At 43.6% G+C, this 12,252-nt stretch overlaps 1 protein-coding gene and 1 long non-coding RNA gene across 2 annotated transcripts in view; one reads left to right on the top strand and one right to left on the bottom strand.

Annotated features, from left to right (window-relative positions):
- The window catches only part of LOC122199493 (tubulin-specific chaperone cofactor E-like protein), a 161,213-nt gene that overhangs the window by 72,332 nt on the left and 76,629 nt on the right, over positions 1-12,252 (bottom strand). The gene's annotated exons all lie outside the window — the stretch shown is intronic.
- The window catches only part of LOC122199497, a 32,973-nt gene that overhangs the window by 20,478 nt on the left and 243 nt on the right, over positions 1-12,252 (top strand). Inside the window, exon 2 of the long non-coding RNA XR_006193539.1 lies at positions 89-171. This is a non-coding gene — a long non-coding RNA (uncharacterized LOC122199497). The remainder of the gene's footprint in view (positions 1-88; positions 172-12,252) is intronic.

Here is a 12,252-nt window from a genome sequence, read left to right as displayed (position 1 = left end):
TCTACTCTGTTTTTCTACCCCTCTCCCCACCCCCACCCCCCGCAGGTATGCATGAAGTATTTAAAGGAACTTTCTCAAACTTTTCTAGGTTTTTATTCCTTCCCTTTTCTCCCTGATATGCCGCTGCACAGCTTGATGGGCCAGGGCGCTTTCCTCACAAAACCAAAGGAGGTAAGCAGTGCAAACCATCCCTTTTCACCAGGGCAAAACCACGCCAAGTCCTGAAAACCTCCCCTGAGGCCTGCTGAGGGTCCTCGGAGGAAGAGAGGGGAGGGACCGATCCCTCCTGACAAAAATGTGCAGTAAAGCAAATAATTTAAAAGGCGTTGTGAGCAAAGTAAAAACACACTACATTTGATGCAGAATAGGAAAATTTGCCTGAGGCATAAAGTCGGTCAAAATATTTCAAAATTCCTCCCAATTTCTCTCTGACCAGACATTTAAATGCCCCACTGTACAGAAAAACATAATTCCAGTTGAGCAAGTTGTCCTAAAATGAATGGGAGCTCTTGGGGAATTTTTTAGTCTACTTTATTCAGTATTTTCCCCGAAAGCTGGGACATAATTTAGTACATTTTGCACGTTAAACCAACTCTCTCACCACTATTATGAGTCTTCCACATCGATTTACTTACAGGTGTCAAAGGATTATTTGCGTCTGAGAGGCACACGTCTATATAACAGAAAATCTAACTCTTGGGGGTGTCGATTTAAAATAAGATTAAACACAAATCTAAGACCTCCTAGAAAAGCTTTCTCCTTGCCCAGTCTTTATTAAGTCTTTACTCCTATGCTCAACCTAAACGTCTTAAAGCAAAATGGTTGGCTCTATTTGAAAAACTGCCAGCGGCATCATAATTACTTTGGTTTTCTTTCTTCACGCACTCAAGGATATTTATATCTCAGCCCTTTTGACCCCTATTAAATGCATCCTTCTTGAGGCAGGACCAGGGCAATGTGCCGTCTGGGCATAACCGGATATACAAGACGGTGGCGTAAATGAGTCGGGATGACTTTGGGAATCTGGGTGCCAGCTAGTGCCATTGCTCGAGGAGAGGCTGGCCCTGGCTTATCACCGGTTGGGCCGGGAAGCCGGTCCTCGTGTGTGCACGTACTCTGGGCGTCCGCTCCGTGGTCACAGATGGGGCAAGGACAAAAAATCCCTTTTTATGCCGTGTCGGCAGGAGGGCTTATTTTGTTGAAGGTGTGAAGTGAGCAAAGATTTTTGACAAGATGTAGACCAAAGGTGGCGTGGGGGCGGCTTGGAGTTAGTAACTCCAGACGCGTGTGCTTTGTGAAGGTGCTGCGCTTCAGGCAGGAGGCGAGACGCCCCCAACACACCCAGAAAATGCAATTCCCTGAAAACAAGCGGAAGGGGCTTTACGTGCTGTTTTTGGTCCGCTTGCTTGTCTCAGGTTGCCTGGACCGTTTCTGTGACAGAGATGGTCAGATTGGAACCAGGGGGGATGGATGCAGTGAGAAGTGTGCTTGGCCATCAGCCTCCAGCTGGTACCTCCTGCAGGCTCAGCCTCAGCGTAGGAGCCAAGGGCAGGCTCTTCCTGGGGCGGCCCCCAGCCAGCGACTGGGCAGGTGGTGGGACAAGAGTCCAGCACTTTCCACCGAAAGCAAGCCTTCTAGAATGGGCAGTTTTGCTCTGGAGAGCCTAGTTGAGCTGACAAAGACTATGTCACGTGCTCAGCCGACAGCTCTATTATGCCAAAATCAGGGCCTAATTGGAAAAAGCTTATATGTATATTTAACGTCATATATACATACATACACATCTATATCCATATAGACACCATATATATAGATATATATCCATATATCCATCTATATCCATACATACAGATAGGTACATACATATATATGTGTGTGTGTATGCATGTGTGATGGCATTATCTGGTAGAAACCCCCAAAGATTTTGACCCTCCGGATTTCTCAAAGTTTTTGAGCCCTCAGACACATCCCACTCCACCTCATTAAGAGCTAACATTTCTCCCAGCACAGGAAGAGAGTAGAGAGGATTCCCTCCCCTTCAGAAGCTGTTCCCATCTCCTGACTGCTAGGCCTATAATCAAGGTCAAGTGGCAGCTCACCGGGCCTCGTGAAGGAGGAAAGGGACCACCCCCAAAGGAGCTGCAGGGCATCCTGGCGTATCCTGGCATGGGATTGGATTGCGAGAGCGCTCAGTCAAGGAGACTGGGCCATGACACGGAATAAGAGAAGGTTCATGCACTTGGGGGCACTCTCTAAGGATACAGGCCTTAACATGCAAGGACCCCAAGGAGTGGTGCAAACTCACTGCTAGGGCAGCTCCTGGAAGCTTGGAAAAGAGTGAGAGCCCACACTGAGTGATGCTGAAATGCCTGAATTACTGTGGCAGATGGTAGAAGGGATTAAAGGCTCAGGGAAGTGAATATGCGGGATCAGATATATTACGAGAGTCTGGAAGACCCACTAAATGGCCATGTTCCATGGGAAGGCCCAGAGGACAGACACATCCTCCACCAAAGCCAGCAGGAATCTGCTGGTGAGGAAAGCACCAGCGTCACTAAGAGACTCGGTGGTGGTTTCCCTCTGCAGGCCAGAGAGCAGGAGAGGGGGTCATAGAACTCGGTTACCTGATACCAGTGGAGAAGATGGGCCCCTGAAACGATAGAGACCGGGTAGCAGCACTCTGCTGCCTGAAGCCGAGGGAGCCACAATCTTCATAATGACCAAACAGATCAGAGTGGCAGCCAAGGGGGCCTGATCCATAGAGAATTAAGGAGATGATTAACAGAGCATGGCATTACAGGGCAAAGTAGATGAGCAGCTGACAAGGGGGATTGCTTACTATGTATAATTTTATAAGGGCAAAATTGGTGGATCAAGAGGCTGAAGGCAGTTGCCCCCCCCCCCCCCCCCCCCCCCCCCCGCCAAATTATTGATCACTTGCTCAGTTTGTGGCTCGGAGTCAGTTTTCAAATTTGGATCCTGTAGACTAAAAAAGGTAACCAGGTCCCCAAAGAGAAGGACCCTGAAACACCATGACATGGTAATGATTCTCCCACTCCTTCTCCCAAAGACCTACTTCATTACTTCGATAACATCAAACTGACTGGGCATGATGAGCAAGAGGTGACTAGAAGCCTCCAGGCCTTAGGAAGACACATGTGCTCCAAAAGATGGGAGATAAATCCTTCAAAGATTCACGGCTAACACCTCAGTAAGATTTTTAGAAATCCAGTAGTCAGGGGCATGCCGGGACCTCTCCTCCAAAGGAAAAGACAAATTCTGCATTTTGCGACATCTCTACAAAGGAATTCTTCCTTCTTTGTTGTTTTCTTTCGGTTCTGGAGGCCACACATTCCATACCTAGGAAAACAGCTCCCCTATTCCAAGTGATATGGAATTCAACCATCTTTGACTTGGGCAAAAGAACAAAGAGCAAAAGAACTTTGTAACAGCTCTAGGCTGAAATGCAAGGAACCTTGACACTTGGGTCATATACTCAGTAGACCCTTTGTTGGAGGTGTCAGTGGTGGAAAAAAGATAAAATGTGGAGTTTGTTGCAAACCCTAGTGGGAGAATCACAACACAGGTCCCTGGAGTTTTAGAGCAAGGTCATACCACCTGCAGTAGAGAATAACCACACCTCCTGAAAACCAGCTCCTGGCATGTTACTGGGCCCTGTGATGGCACATTTGACCAAGATCCAAGTGACCATGTGTCCACAACTCCCATCATGACCTGGGAGTCAGAAAGTCAGGTGGACCCAGTAACAATGTATCATAAGTTGGAAACAGTGTATCTAAGACTGGCAATGGCAAGCTGCCTGGCCAGGTAGCTCAGACTCCCTGTCACGTGCTATGGTTGCACCAGCACCCCCTTAACCCAAATTACACATATGGCTACATGTGGGGTGGGGGTGCCTACAATAAGCTGAAAGAAGACAAAAAGCCTAAGCTTGAGGTGTGGATGATTCAGCTTGGTGTGTGTATGCAAGCCTAAAGCAGATAGTAGCTATTATTGCCCCACTCAGGGGTAGATTTGGAAATACAATCATAAAGGGACATCTTTCCAACATGCGGAACTTTAGGCAATATATTTTGTCATGTACCTTGTGTCAAAGGAAAAGTGTTCTGAAGTTAGAAACATGTACAAACTTGTAGGCAGTAGTGAATCACATAGCCAGCTAGACAACGACCTGGAAGCAAAAAAGCTTGGAAAATCAGCACCAAGGAGGCCTGGAGTAGAGACATGTGGATAGACAGATGGGAATGTACACCAAGTATGAAGATCTTCGTATCATATGTTAACATCCACAAAAAAAGCATCCACTACAGAAGAGGGACTAAACAACCAAGTAGACAAAAAGACTTTGCCAATTGACATGAGAGAGATTTTGTCAGTGTTGGGACAATGCGTACATGTATGAAGTGGCCACAACAGCAGGGATGAAAGTAATGAATAGACCCAGTAGCATGAACTCCCCTTTAGCAAGGCTGACCGGGCTTCCATTGCCTGTGAACATTCAATCTGCTACTAACAGAGACTAAAGCTAAGCCCCCAGTGTGTCCCTGCTCCTTGGAGAGACCAACTGGCCACTTGGAGTCAAGATGACTCTGTTGGAGGGGCCAGTGGTTCCTTCTCACAGGAGTAGACCTCTACTGGGGGTACTCAGTCAGTACCGTTAATGACAGGCTTACAGAATGCCTGAGCCAGAGGCCTAGAATCGCATGCAAAATAACATGTGACTAGGGAAGCCACTTCATAAAAAGGAGATGTGGGAGTGGGCCATGACTATAGGATCCACTGGCTGGAGCACAAATGCCATGACACAAAAGATGCCAGCCTGATCAAGCACCGAATGAATTGCTGAAAGAGCAGGGTAGGCACCACCTTGGAGATAATACCGAGAGGAAGGGGTATGGGTGCTACCCTCAAGGATACTGCACAGGCATTGGGTCAGAGACCTGTGTATGAGCCAGTAGGAAGTAGTCCCCAGTAGGGGACGGTATGAGGCAGTCCCCAGTAGGAAGAATACATAGATCCGGGAACCAACGTGTGGAAGCAGAGGTGGCCCCACATGCCATTACTCCCAATGATTACTGAGAGATTTTGGGCTTTCCAGCCCCTCATCTCTGGGTCGTGCAGTTTGACATCCTGGTCCCCAAGAGGGTACACTCTCACCAGGGGGAACACAGCGAGAGTCCCACTGAACCATAAACTATGGCTGTGGCGTTGCCTGGGCACTCGGGCTCTGTGTTCAGAGAGCAGAAGGAAAAGAAGATGAGGTACCATCCTGTTAGGAGTCATTGACCCTGATGAGCGGGACGAGGTGGGGCTGCTGTTACACGATGGATTCAAGGGATAATGTGCGTGGAACTCAGGTGACCCATTTTGGTGGCTCTTGGTGCTCCCTTGCCCAACTGTGACTGCGACGGGCAAGTGTAGCAACCCAGGTCTGAGCAACATATGGTTACGAGGGTCTCAGACTGTTTGGGAATCAGGGCTTGGGAGAAACCAGTAGATAAACGCTGAGACCACCAGACGTGATAGCTAAGGTGATAAGATGGACAGTGGAAGAGGGAGACAGTGTCTACAAGTTGTGACCCTGAAATCAACTGCCATGACAGGGGCTCCAGTTCATTCCCTAACCTCCCTATTCTCAGCATCCCCCCCAGGAAGAGGGGGCCACTGGAGCCTGAGAGGAGCTGGCCCTCATTATAGAAAACCGGATCTACAAATCGCACGGGATGCTCCGTGGTAGATACGAAGGTGCCCCGCTCGGATCCACCTTCACGCAAGGAATACTTTCCCGCTACAAGGAGTGTGGTTAGCTGACGTCTTCCAGTTGTTGGCTCCTTCAGTATTCACATCAGGGTTCAAGCTGAGGTTATGTCCTTATTGTGTTCCTTGCTCGTTGGCCGAGAAAAGCATTGGTCAAAGGGCCCCGGGCGGGACTCCTCTTGGCTCCAGGGCATCTTACTGGGCTGGCAGACTGTTAGGTCTACAGCCTGGTCTGTGGCCCCTCCTGTCCAATCCTCCTTCTCCCCCTTTGCTTTCACAGGGGTTATTCCCCAGTAAGCCTTTTGAACTTCTATGAGTGTCTGCTTCCCAGATAACTGAATCTGGGACACTGAGGTCTTGAATACCTTTACGAGCCCTTTACAACTGAATGTTCTGCCTTGTTGGATAATCTGCCATGGAGGTTCCGGATGTATCTGTAGTGCACTTGTTTCTACCACTTAGCCACGGATTTAGTGATGTTCGACCTCCTAGATCCAGTTCAATGAGGTGATTGCATCTAAGGCCATACTTACGGTCTCCCTGAAAAATGGCAGTTATCCAGAGCAGAATCCTTGAAATGGATGATGTAGAAGAAGCAGTTATGCTCCTGAAGACTTCTCCTAAACAGTAAAGACATTCAGAATGAAGTGATTCTGAAGAGCATTACATCTGGATGTTTCCTTCTCTCACTGCCTCACGATCCTCATTCTTGGACGTCTAGATTAACTTTTATAAGATGGGATACTCATGTGGTCTGTTGGTTTTCATTCATTCATTTAATTAATTAATTTATTTATTTAATTTTTAACGTTTATTTATTTTTGAGACAGAGAGAGACAGAGCATGAACGGGGGAGGGGCAGAGAGAGGGAGACACAGAATCCGAAACAGGCTCCAGGCTCTGAGCAGTCAGCACAGAGCCCGACGTGGGGCTCGAACTCACGGACCGTGAGATCATGACCTGAGCCGAAGTCGGCCGCCCAACCGACTGAGCCACCCAGGCGCCCCTCATTTTTTTTTAATTAAAAAATTTTTAACTTAATTGAAGTATAGTTAACATACAATAATATTAAATTAGTTTCAGGTGCACAGCACTGTGATTCAACTCATATACATTACAAAACGCTCACCATAAGTGCATTACAATATTCTTGATTATATTCCCTAGGCTGTACTTTTAATCTCTGTGACTTATTTATTTTATAACTGAAAGTGGGGGGAGGGGCGCCTGGGTGGCTCCGTTGGTTGAGTGTCTCTTGATCTCGGCTCAGGTCATGAGCTCACAGCTTGTGAGATCGAGCCCCACATCAGGCTCTGTGCGGTCAGCATGTAAGTCTGCTTGGGATTCTCTCTCCCTCTCTCCTCTCTCTCTGCTCCTCCCCCTGCTCATGCATACTCTCTCTCTCTCTCTCTCAAAATCAATAAACATTTAAAAAAATAATAATTGAAAGTATGTACCTCTTAGTCACTTTCACCCATTTCCCCCACCCCCCTCCCCTTTGGCAACCAACCACCAGTTTGTTCTCTGTGTTTATGAGTCTCTCTGTTGTTGCTTGTTTGTTTAGATTCCATTTAATATAAGGGAAATCCTATCATATTTGTCTCTTCCCTGCCTTATTTCACTTAGCATAACACCCTCTAAGTCAGGCCATGTTGTCACAAATGGCAAGTGTCCCCTTTTTGGGGTTCAGTAATATTCCACTGTGTACACATACCACATGTTCTTTATCCATTCATCTATCAGTGGGCATTTAGGTTGCTGCCATATCTTGGCTATTGTAAATAACGCTTCGATAAACATAGGGGTACATATATCTTTTCGAATTAGTGTTTTGGTTTTCTTTGGGTAAATAGCCAGAAGTGGAATGACTGGATCCTATGGTACTTTTATGTTTAGTTTTCTGAGGAACTTCCATAATATTTTCCACAGTAGCTGGATCAAGTTACATTCCCACCAACGGTGCACAGGAGGGTTCCCTTTTCTCCACATCCTCATCATTACTTGTTATTTCTTGTCTTTTTGATACAAGCTTTCCAGTAGTTTTATTTCTTAAATGCAAAATTTTTAAAAACCTGATATAAAACTTACTTCTAAATTTGTTCATATGTATTAGTATCATGGCAAACTGAAACCATCAGTTCAAATTGTAGCACAAATGATCTGGAACCTGTTTTCTTAAAGAATTAATATTAGTTGCCTTTAAGTTACATTTCTTTTTTATGCAGGCCTTACTCACTCTAGACACTGAGCTCGAACTAAGCTAATAAATATGGCTTAATTACGAGAAAAATGGCATTGGCTCTTCGAAAACCACATTGAATGACACTTATTAATGTTTATTAACCAATCAGGAAGACTTTCTAGACCTAAGATCTAAAAAGATGTTCATCTCTGAAATTTAAATAAGGACTCAAAGATATTTTCTGAAAGCAACTTTAGCATCTGTATCTAGCCAAGGAGTTTGGAACAGCTAATTCTAAGGAGACCAATAGAACCCAAAAAAAGCTCACAACTGGCCTTATTCTAACATCCTTGCCAGCACCTTAGCATAAAGCTGGAAAAAGGGTAGGGGGCGGACACACTATATTCCCTATTCGCCACATAGTACCAAGTAGTTCCTCTAGAAGAATTTCTCAGGTAAGAAGCAGTTCCAATCAAAGCTTCCTGTAGACAATAAGCAAAGGGTTTTAGGGCTATTAATCCATCACTTTTCAAGAGCACTCAGATGAAACAAATACTCATACGTTGTTAAGGATAAATAATACATATACCTTCTCCTGCAGAGGTGAAATCTCACCAAAGATTAAACATTAGATTCCAGAGCAAAGATAGCTCAGAAAATAGGCGAGGTGCATGGCAAATTGAAGTCTGTAATGTGTTGAATTCAAGTGCCTAGCTTTGCACGCCTAATTGGGAAGAACCCTATCTTAGTTGCACAAACCAGTAATCATATATCAAGAACAAGATCAGTAAAGTCTTTGACTTTGCAGGGCTGGGACACACAATAAAACCGGTGGGTGGGTGGGGGGGGGAGTTATTTTTATGTATCTCTAATGCAGAACAATTTGGCAATATCTACCAAAAGTACAAACACTTTGACCTTTTGATCCAGCAATCCCTCTTCTAAAAATGTATTCTATGGATTTATTTCAAATATGTGAAAGAACATATGCTGTTTACTGCAGCAAATTGAAAATAGTAAATAAAAGAGAGATTGGGATGGAGAGACACAGAGACAGAGACAGAGAGACAGAGAGAGAGAGAGAGAGAGAGAGAGAGGAAAAAATGTCTATCAATAAGGTATGAGTCAAACAAGGATAAAGTGTGTCCATATAAATATTATTAAACTGAAAACAAAGGACAAGGTGATTCCCTATGTACTGCTATAGAGATCCGAGATCTCCAAGATACATTTTAAGTGAAAAAAAGCAAGGTGCATGATAGTGTGTAATATGCTAACTTGCTGTATAAGAGGGGAACAAAAAAGTATCTTCTTTTTGGCTATTATTTATGTAAACTCTGGAAAGATGCATAAGAAACTGATAAATGATGAAATACAGGGGGTTATAGAGTGGGGTTTTTCCAATGTATACCATCTACATTGCTTGATTTTTAAACCATGTGAATGTTTTCTATTTAGAAAATAAATCTAAATGGTTTTTGAAAAGACTTTTTTTGTAAACAAATTGAAATTTGAACCAAACAAAAGTTGAACACAACCAAAGCAATTCGTAATGTCCTATTTATATTCTTTAATAGTGGAGTAAGGCTTACATGTACCTTCAAATATATCAGGTATCTCGGAAAACATTTTTTTTTCTCTTTAATATGTATTTTTTTTAAATGTCTGCCTCATTATATTCTCACTTAACACCTTAATTGTATTACTTACAGTGACTAAGAACCATTCAAGGATGGAGAGTCTGTGTAAGAAAGACTTGACAAACTGAAATTGCAGTTTGTAACTTTTTGGTACATCTAGATCTTGCAGACCGTAATAGATGAACTTTCTCTTCTATTTTGCCAGCAATATTTATATTCTTCACAAGGCTCTCACTTAAATTTTAAAGAGGAACAACAGCAGTGACAGCCTCATCCTTTCCTGCAACGAAACCTTTGAAACAGGCTGCATTCAATTATAAAACTTTTTTTCCTCTATAAATATCCATTTTAAGTTCACTTAAACACTGGTGACTCTGAAAAAAGTCTGAGATTGAACGGAGTGACCTCTCTCACCTTTGTTTACAGAATAAAAGTTCTGAGGCTCTAGAATGTTCTCAGGTTAAAAGCCAGAATATCTGTTTTCTTGCATCATATTATTTGGTTCATTTGGTCTTGTCAACAGCACCCATCACAAGCGTCCAAGTGGCATTTCAGAGGAGCAGGGAGGACAATAGATACACATCAACTGCAGTCTCATGATTCTGGAAATGGCATGAGGACAAATACCAATTTGGATTTAGAGCCATCGGCCACATCAGTGATTTTGTTATAGAGCAAATCAATTTAGCAAATGGATGTTGAGGAACATAACGTTTTAATGACACATAAAGAACAACAGTGAAGAGGGGTGTGTGTGTGTGTGTGTGTGTGTGTACATACCGTTTTAATGACACATAAAGAACAACAGTTAAGAGGTGTGTGTGTGTGTGTGTGTGTGTGTCATGGTGGGGAGTGGGGGGAGGGTTATGGAGAACTTTAACGGCAAGTACTACCTAACAGCTGTCAAATGCCTGGATTCCACAGCCAAATTCCCCGGTTTGCATCCTGGCTTTGCTGCCATTAGCCAACGGTGTGACCTTTGGCAAGTTACTCAACCTATCTGTGCCTCCACCTCTTCACTAGTAAGAGAAGATAGAGACAGCAACAGGGCTAACCTCACAGGGATGCCATGAAGACCAAATGGGCTTGATACGGTAGTGCACCTAGAATGGGTTCTGGTTGATAATCATGGCTCATTTATAGTGTTTAGAAGAAACGTGAGAAACAAACATTCTAAGCCTGGACCCCTGGCAATGATTCATACAACCCGCAACTCTATCCAGGTATGGCTCTCCTTCCTCCTGGGTTAGGAGTTTGTTACTCCCCTCGTAATATCCGTGCCTTCAAATAGAGTGCAAGCAAATTATGCAGGTGTCTAAACCACATTGAAGAAAAGGGTAAGACAAAACATTCAATTAGTGGCAATTCTTGTTTGACCTATTTAAAAAATGGGTTTCCTTTCTTTAGTTGGCTCTGTTAGGACCAAGTATTGTTTAGGTCACTGTTTCAGTGACCTAATAAAGAAATAAAAAGTTGTAAAAATGCCACTGACTCAGAATAATGCTAAATTGTATCAGTAAGAAAAACCTCAGTTGTGTTGCTGTCTTTAGTTCAGAGTAAGGTGGGAGGCTAGCACAGGAATCCCCAAAGTGTATTATATTCACACATATAGGCAAATACATGTATTTGAGCATTTTAATAGATGTCTGTTAAACAAAAAATGCTAAAGATTTCCAGTGTTATTCTCCAATTTTTGAAGGAAAGGAATCAGAAATTCATGGTATCTTAAGGAGATACAATATGATATGTTCATGGATTAGCTCAGATCCTAAGTCTTGGTTACATTAAAAGGTTAAAAGTAGATGAAATGATATATAGGTTTCAAAAGTTATGTGGACGAATTTGGGCTCTGAACTTCTAAGTTGGAGACCACAGACAACTAACGTCCTTTCCAGAGGAGGGTTGGAAAGAGAAACGTTGACTTCAAAGGTTAACCTTCTTGTTTTACGTGCATCTAACTGGGAACTGGTGGGGGTCACACTGTCTTTCAGTCCAATGGGTATTGGATGCCTTGAAATAGGTCTCCTTTGCCAGTATACTCAGAGAAGCTCACAATAAATACTGCCTTAAAAAGCATTTAGCAAAGAAGGTAAAATTATATTCTTTGAAATCTGAAAAAGAGGTAGAAATATTTAAACAGATCACGGTACTCACGTGCTTCTGGGGCACTGAGAGAGAAGCGAATGGACTCCGTCTTCTCAATACAGAAATATAGCACACTTCTTGGGCCTTCATTCTTTGATATAAGGTTAGCTCATTACAGCTCACCCAGAAATTAGTGGTAAGTGGGTAGGGTTCAAGGGTCCAAAACCCTGATTCTTACAGAAAATTATTTTCTAAAGGCAAAGAGCGTCACTTGAAAAAATGTCGTAAATTTTTCGTGCACCAAAATGAGGTTTTCATTCTTAGAGGATGCCAAATATCTCCAAGGGAGGTCTTTATCCTTAAAAGGATAAAGAGGGAGTGTCAAGAACATGTTAGAAGTATAAACACACTTCCTATGAATCTCTCTTTTGCGGTTTCCATTTACAACTGGCAAAATCCCAATGAAATCTGTTAAAATGGTCAAATTCTTCCCAGCTTCCACCAGTTCCCCAGAGGACTCCACCACAGCAGTGATGTCAATTTTGGGCTGTATAGAAATGAACACGT

This window comes from Panthera leo, chromosome D1 (genome assembly GCF_018350215.1).
Source record: "Panthera leo isolate Ple1 chromosome D1, P.leo_Ple1_pat1.1, whole genome shotgun sequence".
Classification (NCBI taxonomy): domain Eukaryota; kingdom Metazoa; phylum Chordata; class Mammalia; order Carnivora; family Felidae; genus Panthera; species Panthera leo.
This window is presented reverse-complemented; position numbering and strand designations above follow the sequence as displayed.